This window comes from Sceloporus occidentalis, unplaced genomic scaffold, assembly GCF_023333645.1.
Source record: "Sceloporus occidentalis isolate IW3139 unplaced genomic scaffold, rSceOcc1.0.p SCAF_1, whole genome shotgun sequence".
Lineage (NCBI taxonomy): Eukaryota > Metazoa > Chordata > Lepidosauria > Squamata > Phrynosomatidae > Sceloporus > Sceloporus occidentalis.
Genome location: NW_028316981.1, coordinates 320,096,476 through 320,116,110, shown reverse-complemented (window position 1 = coordinate 320,116,110; position 19,635 = coordinate 320,096,476). Strand labels below are relative to the sequence as shown.

At 44.0% G+C, this 19,635-nt stretch overlaps 1 pseudogene; it reads left to right on the top strand.

Annotated features, from left to right (window-relative positions):
* The first annotated feature begins 8,146 nt into the window (after positions 1-8,146).
* Positions 8,147-19,635, top strand: part of LOC149324290 (uncharacterized) — a 380,857-nt pseudogene continuing 369,368 nt past the window's right edge.

Genomic DNA, 19,635 nt, shown 5'->3' with positions numbered 1-19,635 from the left:
AAGGGAAAGAATGAAAAATGAAAGCGTGACTTTTACGATTACTATCATCTTTTCTAAGACAGTCATGTTTTTAACCACTTAGCAAATTACATTACATCAAAGGTCCATCCTTGCTTCTTATAGAATTCCTTTACACAATCCCAATCCCTTATTGTGTCTTTTGAGGATCCATTGTTCATCAATGACGTAAGTATATCCATGTCCATCTTCTCTCTCGCTTTCAATAGCCATTCCTCTATAGAAGGTGTTTGTGCTTTTTTCCACTATTTGGCATATAAGATTCTTGCGGAGGTGACCAAGTACATTAGGATTTTATCCTATTTTTTATTATGGGTATTTTTCTTAGGTTTTATATCTATCATATTAAGAAGAAACAATTCAGGGTTTAAGGGAATGATTATCTGTAATATATCACTCATTGTTTCTTGTATTGATTTCCAATATTCCTTTGCTTTATTACATTCCCACCAACAATGGTAAAAGTCCCCTTCCTGAGTGTCACATTTCCAGCACTTTTTTGTTCCTGTGTTGTATAATTTGTTTATTTTGCTCGGTGTCATATACCACCGATAGAACATCTTTGAATAATTTTCTTTTAGATTTTGACATAATGAGAGTTTATTTGTAATCGTCAGGCTCCCGCTTGCAGTCTCCTTTCCAAGAAGAGGCTGGACTGTGAAAGTACCAACTTTATTGAAATTAGTGCACATGCAAGAGAAGTGACTTCTTTGTCAGGAATGAAGATGCATAGTTACAGATGGGTTATATAGTCCCACCAGCATACCCACCCCCATAAAGCAATAAAGGAAATTAATTGGATCAGTGAGGAGTCTCCTCCCCAACGATGGAATGTCCTCCAGTCCGGGATCTCAGGCAGACTCTCAAAACAGTTAAGTTCTCACAAGGCGTTATCTCTTCCTTGCACCTGTGGCCTTGAAGCACAAACATCCTTCACCACTAGACTAAGTAATAATGAACCTTAACAGCCTATAAGTATAATCAAGCATGGTTATATATCCCATCATCCCACAACATATATGGCAGCATTTAAAACTTAACAGCAACCTATATAAACATCATGAACATATTACCATAAGATCATATAAGCAATAGCATTAACTCTTAAGGTTTAACTGCCCTCCCAACACAGCAGCAGTCTCTGCCTGGATAAGTAACTCCCTAACATTGCAGCATGCCAATCCTAATAAGCAAGCACAGAAGCTAACCATCAATCTATCTCCTTCTAGTACATTCTAATATATATATCAAACCCATTATTCTAATAATATCTAAACAAAACCCTAAACTTATAATCCCTCTGACAGAAACCCCAAATGAATATATGAATGTAATAATAGTCCAAGATTTTTCCCAGGACTCGAGGTCTATCGTTCTTCCTATATCTCTAGCCCATAATATCGTTGTGTGTTTTGTCGTCTCTGATTCTAAATCCCTTTCTTTAAGTGTTTTATCAAATTTTGCTAAATGATGTCCCTTCTTGTCAAAGAAAATTTCATCCAGCTCATTAGATCTTTGAGTTATTCCTTGTTCCTTCCTGCCTTGTTTAAATCGTACATAAAGCTGGTTATATACAAACCAGTTTATATTTACCTTTTCTTTTTGTAGTTGTTCCATAGATTTCATGCTATATTCTTTCTTATCCTCCATCATTAGTAAATCTTTCTATTTCAACCAGGGCTCTTTCTCTTTTCTAGTTCTGTATAGAAATGCTTCTTGTGCTGATGCCCAGCCAGGGATTTCTTTATAAAATTGCTTTTTCATTTTTGTCCATCCGTTAAATAGGGAGCGTCTTATAAAGTGATCTTTAGCTTTTCCATACTACATATAGCTGTGGTATCCATATCGCATATGATCACCTTCCAAACAGAGTAAACGATCATTGTCTAGTTTTACCCATTCGTCTGTCCCTAACAGACAAGATGCCTGAAAATAGAGTGTAAGGTTTGGCCGGGTCCATCCCCGCTTCTTTTCTCGTCTGTGAGTATCTTCCGTTTGATCCCAGCCCTTTTGCCATATAAATTGCATTTTTCTAAGTATTTTTCTCTGGAAATTATAGGTAGATTCTGGAATAGAAACAAGCTTCTAGGCAAAATATTCATCTTGATGACAGAGGCTCTTCCCATTAATGATAACCATAAGCTAGACCATCTCTCTAAATCATGTTTAACTTCTTTCCATAGCTTTTCATAATTATTTGTAGATAAGTCAATATTCCTTTTGGTTATTATTACTCCTAAATATTTTGCTTTACTTTCTATTTTGAACCCTGTTTTCAATTGTATTTCTCTTTCTTCTGATGCATTCATATTCTTCAAAATGACCGATGTTTTTTCTTGATTTATCATAAAACCTGAATGTTTACCAAAATCTGTTATCCCAGAGATTAAATGATCCAGGCTTCTTTGTGGATCTTCTACATAACAGATTAAATCATTGTTTAATTTCCACTGATGATCTTTTATTTTGACACCTTTCATATTTGGATTTAGTCTTATCCTGTTATTCAGGATTTCTAAGATTAATAGAAATAGGAGCGGTGATAATGGGTCTGGTGCCTTTCTCTATACATATCGATCCCGATCTTTCTTGGTTCATTATAAGTTGTGCCTTTTGTTCTCTATAGATAGCCTTTATCCAAGATAGAAATCTCTCCCATGTTCATCTTTTCTATAGTTTTCAAAACTGTCGAATGCCTTCTCTGCCTCCACCATGACTATTGCCAATTTCCCCCCGATATGATGTCCATAATATTCTGTTATATTAATCGCTGTTCTAATATTGCTCTTTATTTGGCGGTTCGGCAGAAAGCCATTCTGGTCTTCATGGATAATGTGTACTAGAATCTTTTTTAGTCGTTCAGCCATAATTGTTGCGAATATCTTATAATCCATGTTTATCAAAGAAATAGGTCTGTAATTTTTGGCTTCCCAACTATCTCTTCCTTCTTTATGGATCAGTGTGATAAACGCATGCTTCCAAGAATCTGGAATCCCTTCTTTTTGTATATCATTTAAAGTCTCTTTTAATGGACTCATTAGAATCTCTTCTGTTTTTTTATAATAGGCGGCTGATAGACCGTCCGGTCCTGGTCTTTTCCCAAGTTTCAATTTCTTTATTGCTTCTGAGATTTCTTTATCTGTGCTGATAGGCATGTCAAAATGTCCTCCATGTCTGAGAAACATGAATGTAGATTGTTTTTTTATTAATGTCTTTGGCTTTTAGAAGGTCGTGTCCTCCATTTTTCTTGAACATCCTACCGTTCGTCCTACGTGTCCTACATTTTCCCTATACTTTGAGGGGCAATGGAAGGGTGCCAAAATATTTCTTGCCTAGGTGGCCAAATACCTAGAGCCGGCCCTGTGTGTTTGCCTCTTTGTCTGAATGGGAATGGAGGGGAAGACTCAGGAGGGAAAGGGAGGCAGGGAAGGCACTGCTTTGGAAATAGAGAGGACTGGGAGGCCCGTTGCCTTTGCTGGGGCCCTCCAGGAGGGCTCCGATGGCGGCAGCGGGCCCCTGGGAGGCCAGTTGCCTTTGCTGGGGTCCTCCAGGAGGGCTCCGGCGGTGGCAGCGGGCCTCTGGCATCACGGGCCAGCAAAGACGGGGAGGCCTCCAGTGCTGGTGGTCCCCGCCGGCTCTTTCCTGGCCTCTGACAGGGCCTGGGGCCCCGTCAGGGGCCGGCAAAGAGGAGTTGGCCTGGCCCTGGGGGATGGAAGCTCCACCCCCCTGGCTTCGGCCCCCAGTTGTCTGAGGGACAGCAACCCAGCCCCCGGCTCAAAAAGGTTGCCTACCCCTGATCTAGACGCTATACTTTTATTGATGCAGCCTAAAATCGCATTGGCCTTGTTAGTTTCCGCATTGCACTGTTGACTCATGTTCAATTTCTGGTCTACTTGGACTCCCTGATCCCTTTCATATGTAGTTTCCTTAAGCCAGGTCTCCCCCATAATCCTATATCTGTGCATTTCATTCTTTCTTTCTTGCTAAGTGCAATACCTTACATTTCTCCGTGTTGAATTTCATTTTGTTAGCTTTGGCCCAGCTTTCTAGTCTATTCAGGTCATTTTGAATCTTGATCCTGTCCTCTGGAGTATTAGCTATTCCCCCTAATTCGGTGTCATCTGCAAATTTGATAAGTATGCTCCCAATTCTGTCATCCAGGTCATTGATAAAGATGTTGAATAGCCCTGGGCTCAGGACAGAGCCCTGTGGGACCCCACTGGTCACTTCTCTCCAGGATGAAAAGGAGCCATTGTTGAGCACGCTTTGGCTTCGGTCAGTCAACCAATTACAAATCCATGTAACAGTTGCCTTGTCTAGCCCACATTTTAAAAGTTTGTTTGCAAGAATGTTATAGGAAACCTTGTCAAAGTCCTTACTGAAGTCAAGATATTCCCATTCGCTTCTGGGCACAGTACAAGGCGTTGGTTATTACCTTTAAAGCCCTATATGCCTTGGGCCCAGGTTACTTGCGGGACTGCATCTCCCTATATAATCTGCCCTGCACCCTCGGATCATCGGGGAAGAACTTAATGGGAACAGTGTCTACTAAATATGTGTCAACCTTGCAAAGGGCCTTTACTACAGCGGCTCTGAGATTGTGGAATAGCCTCCCAGAGGAGATTCGCTTGATAACCTCCCTGGAGTCATTCAGAAAGGCAGTTAAAATGGAACTTTTCTGTCGAGCAAACCCCCCCCCCCCCCGATATGACATGACCAAGAGTTTTCTGCCGCCTTATGTCTGTTGAATTTATTAATTGTTAATTGGTGATGTTTTTAAGGAATTAATGGTTTTAATGGTTTACATGTGTATGAATTGTATTGTATGTTTTGTACATTTCCCAGCAGACAGGGTCCTAACCTCCTGTATTCTGGGTTTAGCTCCTCCTATTCACTCCTGTAGGCAGGGACAATAAACAAAAGACCGGCCCCTATATAGGGAGGAGCTAGCCCCCCTGAGCCCCAGTCTTGTTCCTGCCTATGCTCCTAGCAGGATGTGTCTCTTCGAGCCACCAAGGTTTTTCCTTTTCCGAAAGCGGTTTGTGAGTTTTCTTGGCCTTCGCTTCTCCTCTCTCCTGCCTTTCCCCCCTTCTTTGGTGGTGGCTATGGCAGAGGACCCCAGGAGCACTGGCTGAGGGTCATCCTTAGTGGTTTACATGTGTATGAATTGTATGTTTTGTACAATTTCAAGTAACCCCGCTTCGATCCATTGGGAGAGGCAGGGAAATATAAATAATAATAATAATAATAATAATAATAATAATAGGATTTATTTATATACCGCCCAATCACTGGGAATCCTCTGGCTTACAATCTAAAAGACAAGACACAAAAGGAGAAGGGAATGGTGAGGGGGAGGGGATCAGGTCCAGCATTCTTCTCTCCCTCTGAGGCCTGGACCAAGGCAGGTGGACAGGGGGGGAGGGCTCTTTTTCTTCCCAGCCTGTTGGAGCTGGCTTGCCTCTCTCTCCCTCAAGATGGTGGATGAAGAGAGGGCTTGTCTTCTCCCAGGAGAAGATACTTCTCTAAGTTTACTGAAATCCGCTCTCCTAAAGTCTAGGATGCGTGTCTGACTCTGCCTGGCTTCTCCTTTCCACTGTATTACAAACTCCAGGAGAACATGGTCGCTTCCACCTAAGGATCCCACCACTTGCACCCCATTAACCAAGTCATCCTTGTTGGTTAGGATCAGATCTAAAATAGCTGTCCCCCTTGTTGCCTCTTCCACCTTTTGGACCATGAAATTGTCTTCCAGGCAAGTGAGGAATTTGCTAGGCCTTGAGGATTTTGCTGACTTTGACATCCAGCAAATATCAGGGTAGTTGAAGTCGCCCATCACTACTATATCTCTCCTTTCTGACTGTGTGGTCATCTGTTCTAGAAAGGCATCATCCAATTCCTCAGTCTGACTTGGGGGTCTGTAGTAGACTCCCACCGTAACATCCTTGTTGTTTCCCTGCCCTTTGATTCTTATCCAGATGCTCTCCACCTGGTTTTGACTGAGAGTTCCTGCATGGCAGAATGGGTTTGGACTGGATGGCCCTTGGGATCTCTTCCAAGTCTACAATTCTATGATTCTAACTATACCTCTCTAAGAACTGAGACCAACTCAGAAAGAACACAAGTAGATTGCATTTTAACAAAGTTTACTAATGGCTTTAATCTACATAGAGGCTATATCCTATATAGGCTACATATCAGCAGATGTGGTGGCCTAGTGGTTAAGATGCCAGTTCTGATGATTGGATGTTTGAGGCCCTGGTGCTATATGAATGGGTGAGCTCCTGTCACTGGTCCCAGCTTCTGCCAACCTAGCAGTTTGAAAGCATGCAAATACAAGCAGATAGATAGGTGCTACTTCTCAGTAGGTTGTTAATGGGGTTTGTTGGAGTCATGCTGGCCAAATAACCACCGGAGCAGTCCTCAGACAACACTGGCTCTTCGGCTTAGAAACGGAGATGAGCAGAGTCAGTTACGATTAGACACTCTTCTAACGGCACTAGCTTTTCCTTTATCTTTTATATCAATCTATCTAAGGAATAGTTTAGGTAAAGAATAGATCTTTGTCTCACCATCTTTCCAAAGAAAGCTGAGAGAGGAGGAAGATGAAGGACCCAGCAGAGACAAGAAACATATTTTCCATGAGAGAGCTTCCCAAAAGTGGGAGTGATGTGAATCACTTGGTTAGTTTACCACTTTGCAAAGTTATTGCCCTCTGGTTCAGTAGAAACAATTGAGATGTTGAAAACAGGGGAGAGAGAGCAGAGTTTGCATGCAGCATACTAAAAGCTTCCAAGAGTTATAAGTCCCAGCCCTAGGACAGCAAGGCTGGTATAGCGTACATTGCTGTGGTAAGAAGAGAGGCCACCTAATAAAAGTAAATCAATACAACGTTTATTTATATCCCGCTTTTTGTTAAAAACAATCAAAGTGGCTTACAAAAGTTAAAATACACCCATATATACAAAATAACCCCCCTTAAAAGACAATTAAACAACATAGAATTTAAAATTAAATAACAATTAAAACCGATAAAGGTGGCAGAGTCATAATATATATGGGGGGGGGGGGGGGGACAATCACCACATGGCCCAGTAGTTTATTCTGGAAAGGCCTGCCGGAAGAGATCTGTCTTAATAGCTTTCTTGAAGCTGTCTAAGTTGGTGATTTGATGGATCTCGTCTGGCAGGCTGGGAGGGGTTGCAGAAAAGGCCCTCTGGGAAGTTGCAGTCAGGCTGGTTTTTATAGGCTGCAACCTGGATGGCCCTTCTGCTCTCTTCCAACTTTACGATTCTATGGATTCAGCTTGAGTTTGTTTTCCCTCATCCAGTCCATTACTGCCTCAAGACACTGACTGAGGGGAGAAATGCCATCTGTCATCGTCGCTGATGTCCTAGACATGGAGAAATATATTTGGGTGTCATCAGCATACTGATAACACCCCGCCCCATGTCTACGGATGATTTCTCCCAGCGGCTTCATATGAATGTTAAATAGTCTCGGGGACAGGATGGCACCCTGAGGGATGCCGCAATTAAGCTCCATTTTCAAGGAGCAACTGTCCCCGAGGATCATCCTCTGGAACCTGCCCGAGAGGAAGGAATGGAACCTCTGCAGTGCAGTGCCTCCAATTGCTAGCTCTTTCAGGCGCTCCAAGAGGATGTCGTGATCTATTGTGTCGAATGCCGCTGAGAGGTCTAGGAGCACCAATAGGGTCACGCTCCCTCTGTCGATGCCTAGATGAAGGCCATCAGTTAAGGCGACCATGGCAGTCTCCACCTGGCCTGGGATTCAGGATAACGTGACTGGTTTCTAATTGCTTTAATTGTAATTTGAACCATGAAGTGCATAAGCATGAATAATTAAGATGGCAGAGTCAGAGAGGGACAGCGGTCACTTAGGCAACATTTGGATCAGGCTTCCCTGCAAGCTGGCCAAGATTGCATTTTTAATTTATTCTGCATCATTATTTATTTATTTATTCAAAATATTTCTACCCTGTTTTTTAACTGCAAAGACTCTCAGAATGGCTTACATCACAATTAGTCTATTTATTTACCTCCCCTCCAAATTATAGGACTCAACTTCCCATCAAAGGACTCACACAGGGGAGAAGCCCTATAAATGCATGGAGTGTGGAAAGAGCTTCAGTGAGAGTAGAAATCTAAACTCACATCAAAGGACCCACACAGGGGAGAAGCCCTATAAATGCATGGAGTGTGGAAAGAGCTTCAGTGAGAGTAGAAATCTAAACTCACATCAAAGGACCCACACAGGGGAGAAGCCCTATAAATGCATGGAGTGTGGAAAGAGCTTCAGTGAGAGTAGAAATCTAAACTCACATCAAAGGACCCACACAGGGGAGAAGCCATATAAATGCATGGAATGTGGAAAGAGCTTCAGTAGGAGTGATAGCCTAAACTCACATGAAAGGACCCACACGGCGGAGAAGCCATACAAATGCATGGAATGTGGAAAGAGCTTCAGTGAGAGCAGAAGTCTAAACAGACATGAAAGGACCCATACGGGGGAGAAGCCCTATAAATGCATGGAATGTGGAAAGAGCTTCAGTGAGAGTGGAAGTCTAAACTTACATCAAAGGATCCACACAGGAGAGAAGCCATATCAATGCATGGAATGTGGAAAGAGCTTCAGTCAGAGTGCACATCTCAATTCACATCAAAGGACCCATACGGGGGAGAAGCCATATAAATGCATGGAATGTGGACAGAGCTTCAGTCAGAATGGAGATCTAAATTCACATCAAAGGACCCACACTGGGGAGAAGCCATATAAATGCATGGAATGCGGAAAGAGCTTCAATCAGAGTGGAAGTCTAAACTCCCATCAAAGAACCCACACAGGAGAGAAGCCATATAAATGCATGGAATGTGGACAGAGCTTCAGTAGGAGTGATAGCCTAAACTCACATGAAAGGACCCATACGGGGGAGAAGCCATATAAATGCATGGAATGCGGAAAGAGCTTCAGTCAGAATGGAGATCTAAACTCACATCAAAGGACCCACACTGGAGAGAAGCCATATCAATGCATGGAATGTGGACAGAGCTTCAGTCAGAGTGGAAACCTAAACAAACATCAAAGGACCCACACAGGGGAGAAGCCATATCAATGCATGGAATGTGGACAGAGCTTCAGTCAGAGTGAATATCTAAACTCACATCAAAGGACCCACATGGGAGAGAAGCCATTTCCAGCCAGCAGGGATCTAGGTGTCAGCTCTGAAGGTCTGTCTATCATCTCTTGTTGCTAAACATAAAGTTTTTTTAAAAGTCACTATTGGGACAAAGAAGAATGTTTTGTTGTGGGAAGAATCCTGAGAGTTTCACAAAATTGCTCATCAGGCTGCATATCAGACAAAGCAGGCAGGAATTGGGAGAGAAAGTGTTAGTTTCCAAGGGCCTGTACAGACAGGCCAAAATAAAGCTGCTCAGGTCACTTTGGAGGTATGCTGTTTAAATGATGCATGCATCCTAAGAGTCCAGAAGTCTTGCCAAACCTATGCTCCAGTCCTAAGGACTGGAGCGCAGGTTTGGTGAAGCTTCTGGCCTCTTTAGATGTATGTATCATTTAAACAGCATACCTCCAAAGTGGCCCGAAGCAGCTTTATTTTGGCCTGTCTGTACGGGGCCCATGCATCCCTTCATTTCCATCCCAAGGTCTTTTCCTGGGATTCTCTTTAAGGTGCAAAGGGTTAGGGGTTGGGGTGAGACAAAGATGCCCTCCTCCTCTTAGCCCTCGAAGGGTGAAAGATGCCAGTGGTCATCTTCCTAGAGAGGCAGGGATGTTAATGAGGGAGGAGACTCCTCCCTTCACACTTCTGCTGTATGGAGCAAAAGGGGGAAAGAGGCGAGAGGGTGCAACATTTGGGAAGATAATGGGGTCGGGAGTGAGACACCACATGTGATATCATGGTGGGGAAAGAGCCTTCCAGTTGGTGTCATGACTGGCAAGGACTGGTCCTGATTCCTGCAGCCCCCATTAGAAATACCCCTCTGCTTCACTGAGACTGGAAGGGGAAGAGGCGGCAGGTAAAGGAGGTAAAGCTGCAAGATTGTGGATAGCGAAGTTTTGTGGGGTGGCTGTGTCATGCCTGTAAAGCTGGAAGATCGGGGGCTTGGTGCTGGTGCCGGGCTGGTGCATGCACCCCCCTCCCTATCGGAAAAGCTTTGTGGGAAACCAACTGGGGTCTTGCCTGATATGAGCTAAAAGGGGACAGATCAGGGAGGATCCAGGAGGCTAGTCAGCCTCAACCAGAGTAGACCCACTAAACCAGAAGCGGAATGGTTGGGTGGCTTGGGTAAATCCTATTGACTCCAGTCACACTTAAGTTCTGTGTTCTGCTCCCACAAGAGAGACCTTCCCTCCTTCCCTTTTTCTTGGAGAGGCTGCAAAAATTCCAGGCTCTTTTTGCCATCTCTTGATACCTTTGGCGGAAAGGAGCTCAGTTTTTCTTTAGGGTAAATATTACTAACCAACTCTTTGCAAAAATTCTAGAATTGCCTGGGTTCTTTCCTTTTGTCCCAGAGATCTCTTGCAAAAGGGGCCTCATAAAAGAGTGTCACTTTTGAGATGCAAAGGATTACTTAGATCCAAGTTTCAAGTAAAGTAAAATCAATATTTTCCTTTAATCCAAGTACTGGGCCAGCATGGGACGCTGGTTTGAGTGTTGAACTGCAACTCTGGAAACCAGGTTTGATTCCCAGATAAACCATGAAGCGCACTTAGTGACCTTGGGCAAGTCACATGCTCTCAGCCTCAGGGAAAGGGAATGGCAAACCTCCTCGGAAATCTTGCCAAGAAAATCCCACCATTTTCACCTTGGAGTTGCCATAAGTCAGAAATGGCTTAAAAGCACACAACAGGCTCAAGCTCTATTTTTCATTCTCAGATCAAGGTGAAATCGGAGAAGCAACCTTGAGCTTCTGGGGTCACTGTGAAATCTCCACACAGATTATGGTTTTAAATTGTTTTTTCTGGAGTAAACCCTCTTGTTTTAACTGGTCAACTTTATAAAGGTTAAACTGTTTAACTGATTGTGTTATTCCCCCCCCCCCCCCACCACCACCAATATCCTCTAACACAGGTTAGGATATAAATATATCGGTATATGAATAAATAGAGATTGAACTGGCCTAGATCCATCCCTTAGTTGTCAGTCCTATAGATCCACATTCTTAGATATAAACCCGAGCAACTGATGTTAATGTTTGAAGATGCCCCAACAGTCTTCACACTTTTTAGTACAAGAGACAAAACCTAACCATTTTTCATAATCTTTTCCATACAATACAATATCTACGGAGTGTGTTAGACATCGGAGTGTGGTGGAGTCTCTTTCCTTAGAGGTCTTCAAACAGATGGTATCAAAAGCTGCTGAGAGGTCCAGGAGAACCAACAGGGACACACTCCCCTTGTCCAGTTCCCTGCGTAGGTCATCCACCAAGGCGGTCAAGGCTGGCTCTGTCCCATAGCCAGGCCTGAAACCAGATTTAAATGGATCTAGATAATCTGTTTCATCCTGAATCCCTGGAGTTGGGAAGCCACCACACGTTCCAAAACCTTGCCCAGAAATGGTAGGTTAGACACTGGCTGATAGCTTTTCATTATTGTGTGATCCAAGGATGGCTTTTTTAACAGAGACCTCACCACAGATGTATGCCGGGGTGTTTCTTGCTCAGGTCCTGGCAGAAAGGGTGCAGGGAGCTACTCTTGTGAAGGCTTTACCTGTTGTTGGAGGACCGTCTGGACCATGAGAGAACTGTGAATTGTGAATTATTATCCTCTCTCTCTCTCTCTCTATATATATATATATATATATATTGCTTACCTCTTAATGGGATCTTCTTTTTTCATCAACAGATAATGTTTCTCCTTCTCAAGAAGAAAGAGATATTCCAGAAGCCACCTAAGGCATCCGGGAATACACCGTTGTGAAAAAGAGGAGTTTGGAAATCAAACAATACCACAGTCCAAAAGGAAAACCAACTGAATAATTCCATGTTTTTTTAAACCTTTGAACTCTTACAAGGGAGAAACCATACAGATGGATCTGTTGCAGTAGACAGACGTCTACATTCCCATCAAAGAACCCACACAGGAGAGAAGCCATATCAGTGTATAGAATGTAAGAATTCATACCTGCTTTCCTTCAGGCGTTGCTTCACTAACCCTGTTTGATGGATTCCAGTCTATATTGAAACAAACAGTGATGACTAAAATGTCTTTACTGGGCTTCTCTCTGTATCTCCTGCTCAGCATGTGATACACTGTAATAAGGCTAAAGCAACCATCAAGCAACAGATGGTAGATACAGAGCAAGAGTTAGACCTAGCTAGCACCCCAAATTTTATTGCTAGTGACTCCGAGAGATATTTGGCATCAGCTATGGCATACTTAGCAAAACTCAAAAGTACCTAAACCCCAGAGAGCCTTTACTTTGGCACAATGTCATGCCCTTCTCCCAGCTGTCCTTGAAGGCCGATATGAGAAGATCCCTTTCTGAGATAGACTATGCCCCTGTGATTCTGGCCAAATAGAGACGACAGAGCATGTACTACTCCAGCGTTCACACTTCAGGAACATCCGCCTCAGCCTTATTTCTCCTCTAAACATGAAGGACACACCAGTCAGTTTTATGCTTCTCTGCTGCTTTCGGACATCAACCCTGATACAAGAGATAACGTTGCCAGACTTTGTGCAGCTGCGGTTCAAATTTGTCAGGCACTGACCTCTGCAATAGACTAGTACCAATCTTGTCTTGCTATGCTGGAATCTGAAAGGATATTTTATTTCCACTTTATATACATAAGCAGTAGACAATTAAGGTACATTAACCCTCATTATTAACTATTATAAATATATTCTATTTTATCTTCCATTAGAACTTCCAGTAGTCCCTCTGAATTGTTTGTTGTATTTGTTTTGCTTAGCTGCTACCTTGCGTTTGAAAGCCATTGCCACATTGCTTCAGTATCTTATGCTTTTCAGTTGAGATTTTCTGTTTGTTATTCTGTAACTGATAATGTTTTGACTATTTCCTGATTTATATCCTTTTCATCTGGTTTTGTAGTATTCTGTTAATAGTTTCCACTCTTTCTCCACTTCCTCTGTCGTTTTTCCATCTAGCGATAGCATTAATTGATCCATTTTGATCCCATCCAGTAGGTCTAACAACCATTCCTCAATCTTTAGTGTGTTTACTTTTCCACTTTTTTGCTAAGTTGATTCTAGCTATTGCTGTTATATGTAAGATTTGTCTCCGTTTTCTTTTTGCTTGATGATTTGTTATTTTATCTGTTGCGTTTAGCAAATAAATTTCTGGGATCATCCTAGACTTTATTTTCCAGATGTTATATGTATTTTGGTGAATGTTTATCCAGAATTGTTGCATTTGTGGACAGTGTCACAGGGGCTAAGACTGAGCATGCGCAGGACCCTTCAACCCCCCTCTGAGCCTGCGCAGTATTCCCAGGGCGCCTCCATCTCCTCCTCCTCCTCCTTCCTTTTCTTTGGCTGAAGGCCTTTGAGGGGATCCCTGAAGAGGGACAGGAAGGGAAGGGAAGGGAAGGGAAGGCGGCTGGGGCTTCAAAGGCCTCCTCTTCCACTTTCCTTCCTTCCTTCCTTCCTTCCTTTTTTTGAGGAGACTTGGAAGAGGCTGGAATGGAGCCCAAGGTAAAGAGCTGGACTCAGGAGGGAAAGGGAGGGAAGTTAATATAGATGAGTATGTATAGTATATGTATAGAGAGAGCGTCTCTCATTTAAAACGATGGAATTTATGCCACTTGGGAATATTTTGAACATATCTCTCTGTGTCTGTCTCATTTAAGACAATGGCAGAGTCAGATGGCATCCCTTATTATACAAAAGGGCAAAGCCAAGGATTCCCAGCTGGAAGTTGTAGTACTTTTGAATATTTTGAACATAATCTCCCCTTACGAACCACCCAGAGCCTTAAGATCCTCAGGAGAAGGCTTTCTTTTGGTGCCACCACCATCCCAGGCTCACCTGGTGAGGACCCAAGAGAGAGCCTTCTCAGTGGCTGCTCCCACCCTCCGGGACCCCCTTCCTTCCTTCCTTCCTTCCTTCCTTCCTTCCTTCCTTCCTTCCATGGGAAACAGGGCTGGCCCCCTCACTGCTGGTCTTTCGCAGGCAGGCAAAGACATTTTTGTTCAAACAGGCCTTTTTAGGTCTGGCAGGGTTGGTTTTGTTGGGGGCTGAGAGGGTTAGTCTTAGATTAATAATTTTAACTTTGTATATTTTAAATTTTATATTTGCAACTTTTATATTTTTATGATTTTAATTGTACAGTTTTAATTGTTGTGTTAGCCTCCTCGGGTCCCACTTTGGGAAAAAGGCGGGATAAAAATAAAACAAACATGTGTCTCATTTAAAACAATGGTAGATGGCTTCCCATCCAGTGTGTCTTTCGAGGGATGGATCAGAGCTTCTTCCAGTTGCTTATAATAAGCTGCCGGTAGCCATCTGGGCCGAGGTTTTTGTTGGATCGCAGACTTTTTATAGCTTCTGATATTTTGGGAATAGTGACATTTTTGTTTAAGTTATTTTTTTCTGTATCATTCAGCTTAATTAAATCTTGTTTTTCCCAATATTTCAGTATCCTTTCTCTATCATCTTCTTTTCCCTTTGTTCCTTTGTATAATTCTTGAAAGAATTCTCTAAAGATCTCCTTAATTCTGTTACTTTCAGTTGTTCTTTCATCCTTATATTTCAATTCTGTAATTATTTTCCTATCTTCATGTTTTCTCAGCTTGCTTACTAATAATTTCCCAGATTTGTTTCCAGATTCAAAGTGGACCCGTTTGACCTTTTTAAATGTCTTTTCTATTTCCCGTAAAGCTATTATTCTCAGTTGGTGTTGTAAATCTTCCACTTCGTGTTTTCATTTCTTATCACCTGTTCTTTTCCATTCTCTTCCTTTGTATTTCAATTTTTCTATTATATTTTTTCCCTTTCTAGTTCCTTCCTCTTTAACTCAGACTGTATCTTAATGAATAACCCTCTAAATACTGCTTTACTGGCATCCTAAATGCTTTACTGGCATCCTAAATGGTTTTATTTAACATCCCTTCTGTTTTGTTTTGTTTCTCTCTCACTCGCTCTCCGCAGAGCTTCCTTGCCCTTTAGCTTTCGGTGCTGGGGCCCTGTTTCCCTTCCCTTTGGAATCTTTTACTCTCCTCTGAGACAGCATCTTGACCTCCTGCTGAATGGCCTCCGCCTCTCCAGCCAATCTGATCCACTCCATCGCGGTGGGGGGTTGCCTCTGGTGAGAGCCCATCTCACAATCTCCGGACGCAGTCCCTCTTTAAAATACTGAATCTTCATGCCCTCTGTGCAGTCAGGCACTTGGGCTACTAAGCTCCTGAACTCCATTGCATATTCAGACACCGACCTGGATCCCTGATCCAAAGCCTTAAGTTCAGCCAGGGCAATGCTAGCCCGAAAGGGATCTTCAAATCTGGCCCTTAGAGCTCTCATAAACTCTGCTAGGCTTCTCAGCTCAGCGGCCTGGCAGTCGTATAGCTGCACCAGCCAGTTCGCAGCCTCCCCCTTGAGGTGTCTAGCCACACACTTTACTTTGGCTGTTTTGTTGGGGAAGGTGGGTCCCCACTCATCCATGTGGTCTGCCACTTGCGATAGGAAGTAAGGCAGTGTTTGGGGATCCCCATCAAACTTGACTCCCAGCCTCCTGGCTTGGGCCTCCTGCGCTCTGTCTTTGGGGGGTGCCGCCGGTGGGGGACTCTTCCTCCCCAGCTCCCGCGCCAGCTCCAGCCCCTGGGGGCAGCACTGCTGCGGCAGGGGCCGGTCCTGCACCTGCTCCTGCTCCCCCTCCTCCTTCACCCGTGAGCCGTTGGAGGACCTCTAGGATCGTGGCCAGGGTGCCCTGGACCCCCTCCATGTCCACCGTCAGCTGTTGTACCTGCGTTTCCAAGTCGGCTTCTTCCCCAGGAGGCAGTTGCAGCGGCTGCGTGAAGCCTGTGTTCCAGTCCGACCAGCGTGTAGCACGTCTTCGCTCCTTCGTTCGGGGTGGCGCCACTGGCAGGCCAAACCACTGCCCAGGTGCCAGTGGGGTCTTTGCATGCTAAAGTGCAAACTGTATTAGATTGGGCGCCACCAAGGAACCGCAAAGATGTTCAAAAGTTATTGGGCTTTGCCAACTTTTACAGACAATTCATTCCTGATTTTGCCAAAACTGCCTTGCCCATAACTGACCTGCTTAAAACTAAGTCTTTGGAGAAGAAAGGGGGGGAGGTGGCGCCAAAAGGAGGCAAAGTGCCCAAACCTTCTGCTCCAATTCTGTGGTCAGAGGAGTGCCAGTGGGCCTTTGACCAGTTAAAGCTGTTGTTCAGTACTGAACCCATTTTGCTTCACCCAGACCCAGATAAACCTTTTGTTGTACAAGTAGATGCCAGTGACTTTGCTATGGGCGCTGTATTGTTGCAAAGGGACAATGAGGACAAACTTAGGCCATGTGCTTACCTGTCTAGGAGGTTCCAGAAGGCTGAAATAACTTGGCCTTGTTGGGAGAAGGAGGCCTATGCCATTAAACACGCCTTAGAAAGTTGGCGACAATTCTTAGAGGGGGCGCCACAACCTTTCGAAGTGTGGACTGACCACAGGAACCTGGAGGCATTGCAAACTCCTCGAAAGCTGACCCCCAAACAGAGGAGGTGGGCCAAGGACTTTTATAAATACAAGTTCAAGCTGAAATTCTTCCCTGGGCGCCAAAACATTTCGGCTGATGCACTGTCTAGATTGCCACAACATGAGGGGAAGGATGCAATCCCGCTGGAAACTATCTTTTCCCCTGAACAGTTGGGCTTGGCTGTGATTACTCGCAGCAAAGCCAAAGCTTCGACTTCTCCTCCTACACAGACTAAGTCTGAAGTTCAGTTGGATGACATGCTGCTACGAATCCAGCAGGTGGCAGATGCCGATGACTGGCTCCTGCACCACAAGGACTTGTTGTCTCGTAATGCTCAGGGCCTGTGGGTAAAAGGTTCTAAGGTCTATGTTCCAGCTTCCATGAGAGAGGACATTTTGATGCTGTGCCATAATTCTAAAGCTGCTGGACATTGGGGTTATCTAAAAACTTGGCACAAGCTGCACAACACCTATTGGTGGGAGGGTGTGCGTGCTGATGTTGATGCCTATGTAAAGAGTTGCCCTGTTTGTGCCAGGGCCAAGCCTGTGGTGGGCAAGCCTAGGGGTTTACTTCACCCTTTGCCCACGCCTGATACACCATGGAAACACATTGCTATGGACTTTATAACTGATTTGCCACCAAGTAAAGGCAGAGACACCATTTGGGTGGTGGTGGACTTATTTTCTAAACAGACGCATTATGTGGCTTGTAAAGGGATGCCCTCGGCTTCTAAACTGGCTGACCTGTTTATTTCCCATATATACAAATATCACGGTTTGCCGGATAGAATAATCTCAGATAGAGGCAGTACCTTCACCTCTAAGTTTTGGAGGGTGTTACAGAAGAAATTGGGGGTTCAGTTAGCGCTTAGCACGGCCTATCACCAATGATAGGGAACCAATGATACTGCAAGGCATAGCCTTCAGAATATCATAAGGGATTATGAGGCTTTGGGTAGGAAGTTGAAAGAGGTGGATGCCCAGGTTGTCATCTCGTCTCTTCTGCCAGTCGAAGGGCATGGTCCAGGAAGGGAGAAGAAAATAGCGGATGTAAACAACTGGCTCCGCAGATGGTGCCGCCAAGAACGGTTTGGATTCTTGGATCATGGGCTGCGGTTCCATGAGGAGGGACTTCTTGCAACAGACGGGTTGCATCTCACGCCAGTTGGAAGAAATGTCTTTGCCAACAGTCTCAAGAACTTGATCAGGAGAGCTTTAAACTGAATTCCGAGGGGAAGGGAGACAATAATAAGGAAGGCGAAAGGGATGGCGAAAATAGTCAAACTGACATAGAGGAAACAAGGCAAACAGTGCAAGGACCCAGCAGTGGGAGGCAAAAAAACTTGCACAGGCAGCAAGTAAAAGGGAACCATGGTCTGCGATGTATCTACACTAATGCACAGAGCATGGGAAATAAGCAAGATGAACTCGAACTCCTAGTACAACAAAGCAAATATGATATAATAGGCATCACTGAAACCTGGTGGGATGAGTCTCATGATTGGAATGTGGAAATAGAGGGGTATAACCTTATTAAGAGAAATAGGCCAAACAGGAAAGGAGGAGGAATAGCACTATATGTCAGAGATATTTACACCAGTGAAGAGATCCTGGACATCAATCATGGAAGCCAGGTGGAGAGCATCTGGATAAGAATCAAAGGGGAGGGAAACAACAAGGGTGTTATGGTGGGAGTCTACTACAGACCCCCAAGTCAGACGGAGGAATTGGATGATGCCTTTCTAGAACAGATGACCACACAGTCAGAAAGGAGAGATGTAGTAGTGATGGGCGACTTCAACTACCCTGATATTTGCTGGAAGTCAAACTCAGCAAAATCCTCAAGGTCTAGCAAATTCCTCACTTGCCTGGAAGACAATTTCATGGTCCAAAAGGTGGAAGAGGCAACAAGGGGGTCAGCTATTTTAGATCTGATCCTAACCAACAAGGATGACTTGGTTAATGGGGTGCAAGTGGTGGGATCCTTAGGTGGAAGCGACCATGTTCTCCTGGAGTTTGTAATACAGTGGAAAGGAGAAGCCAGGCAGAGTCAGACACGCATCCTAGACTTTAGGAGAGCGGATTTCAGTAAACTTAGAGAAGTATTGAGGGCGATTCCATGGTCAGAAATACTAAAAGATAAAAGAGTTCAGGATGGATGGGAGTTTCTCAAAAGAGAGATACTGAAGGCACAATTTCAAACAGTTCCAGTGAGAAAGAAAAACGGGAGGTGTCTCAAGAAACCAGGATGGATGACTAAGGAACTTTCAACCGAGCAAAGTTTGAAACGGAACATGTATAAGAAATGGAAAAAGGGGGAAATCACGAAAAAGGAATTCAAAGAAATAGCAGGCATTTGTAGGGTAAAGTCAGAAAAGCTAAAGCGCAGAATGAACTCAGGCTTGCTAGAGAGGTTAAGAACAACAAAAAGGGCTTTTTTGGATATGTCCGCAGCAAGAGGAAGAAGAAGGAAACGGTAGGGTCACTGCGTGGAGAAGATGGCAAAATGCTAACAGGAGATAGAGAAAAGGCAGAATTACTCAACACCTTCTTTGCCTCAGTCTTCTCAGAAAAGGCAAAGGGTGCTCAACCTGAGGATAATGGAGCAGAGGACAGAATAGGGGAATTTCAGCACAGAATAAGTAAAGAGATAGTAGAGGAACACCTTGTTAATCTGAACGAATATACGTCTCCAGGACCAGATGAACTCCATCCAAGGGTATTAAAAGAACTGGCAAAAGTAATATCGGAGCCATTGGCAATCATATTTGAAAACTCCTGGAGAACAGGAGAGATCCCAGCAGACTGGAGGAGGGCAAACGTTGTCCCCATCTTCAAAAAGGGGAAGAAGGAGGATCCCAACAATTATGATCCAGTTAGTCTGAGATCAATCCCAGGAAAGATTCTGGAGCAGATCATTAAACAGAGAGT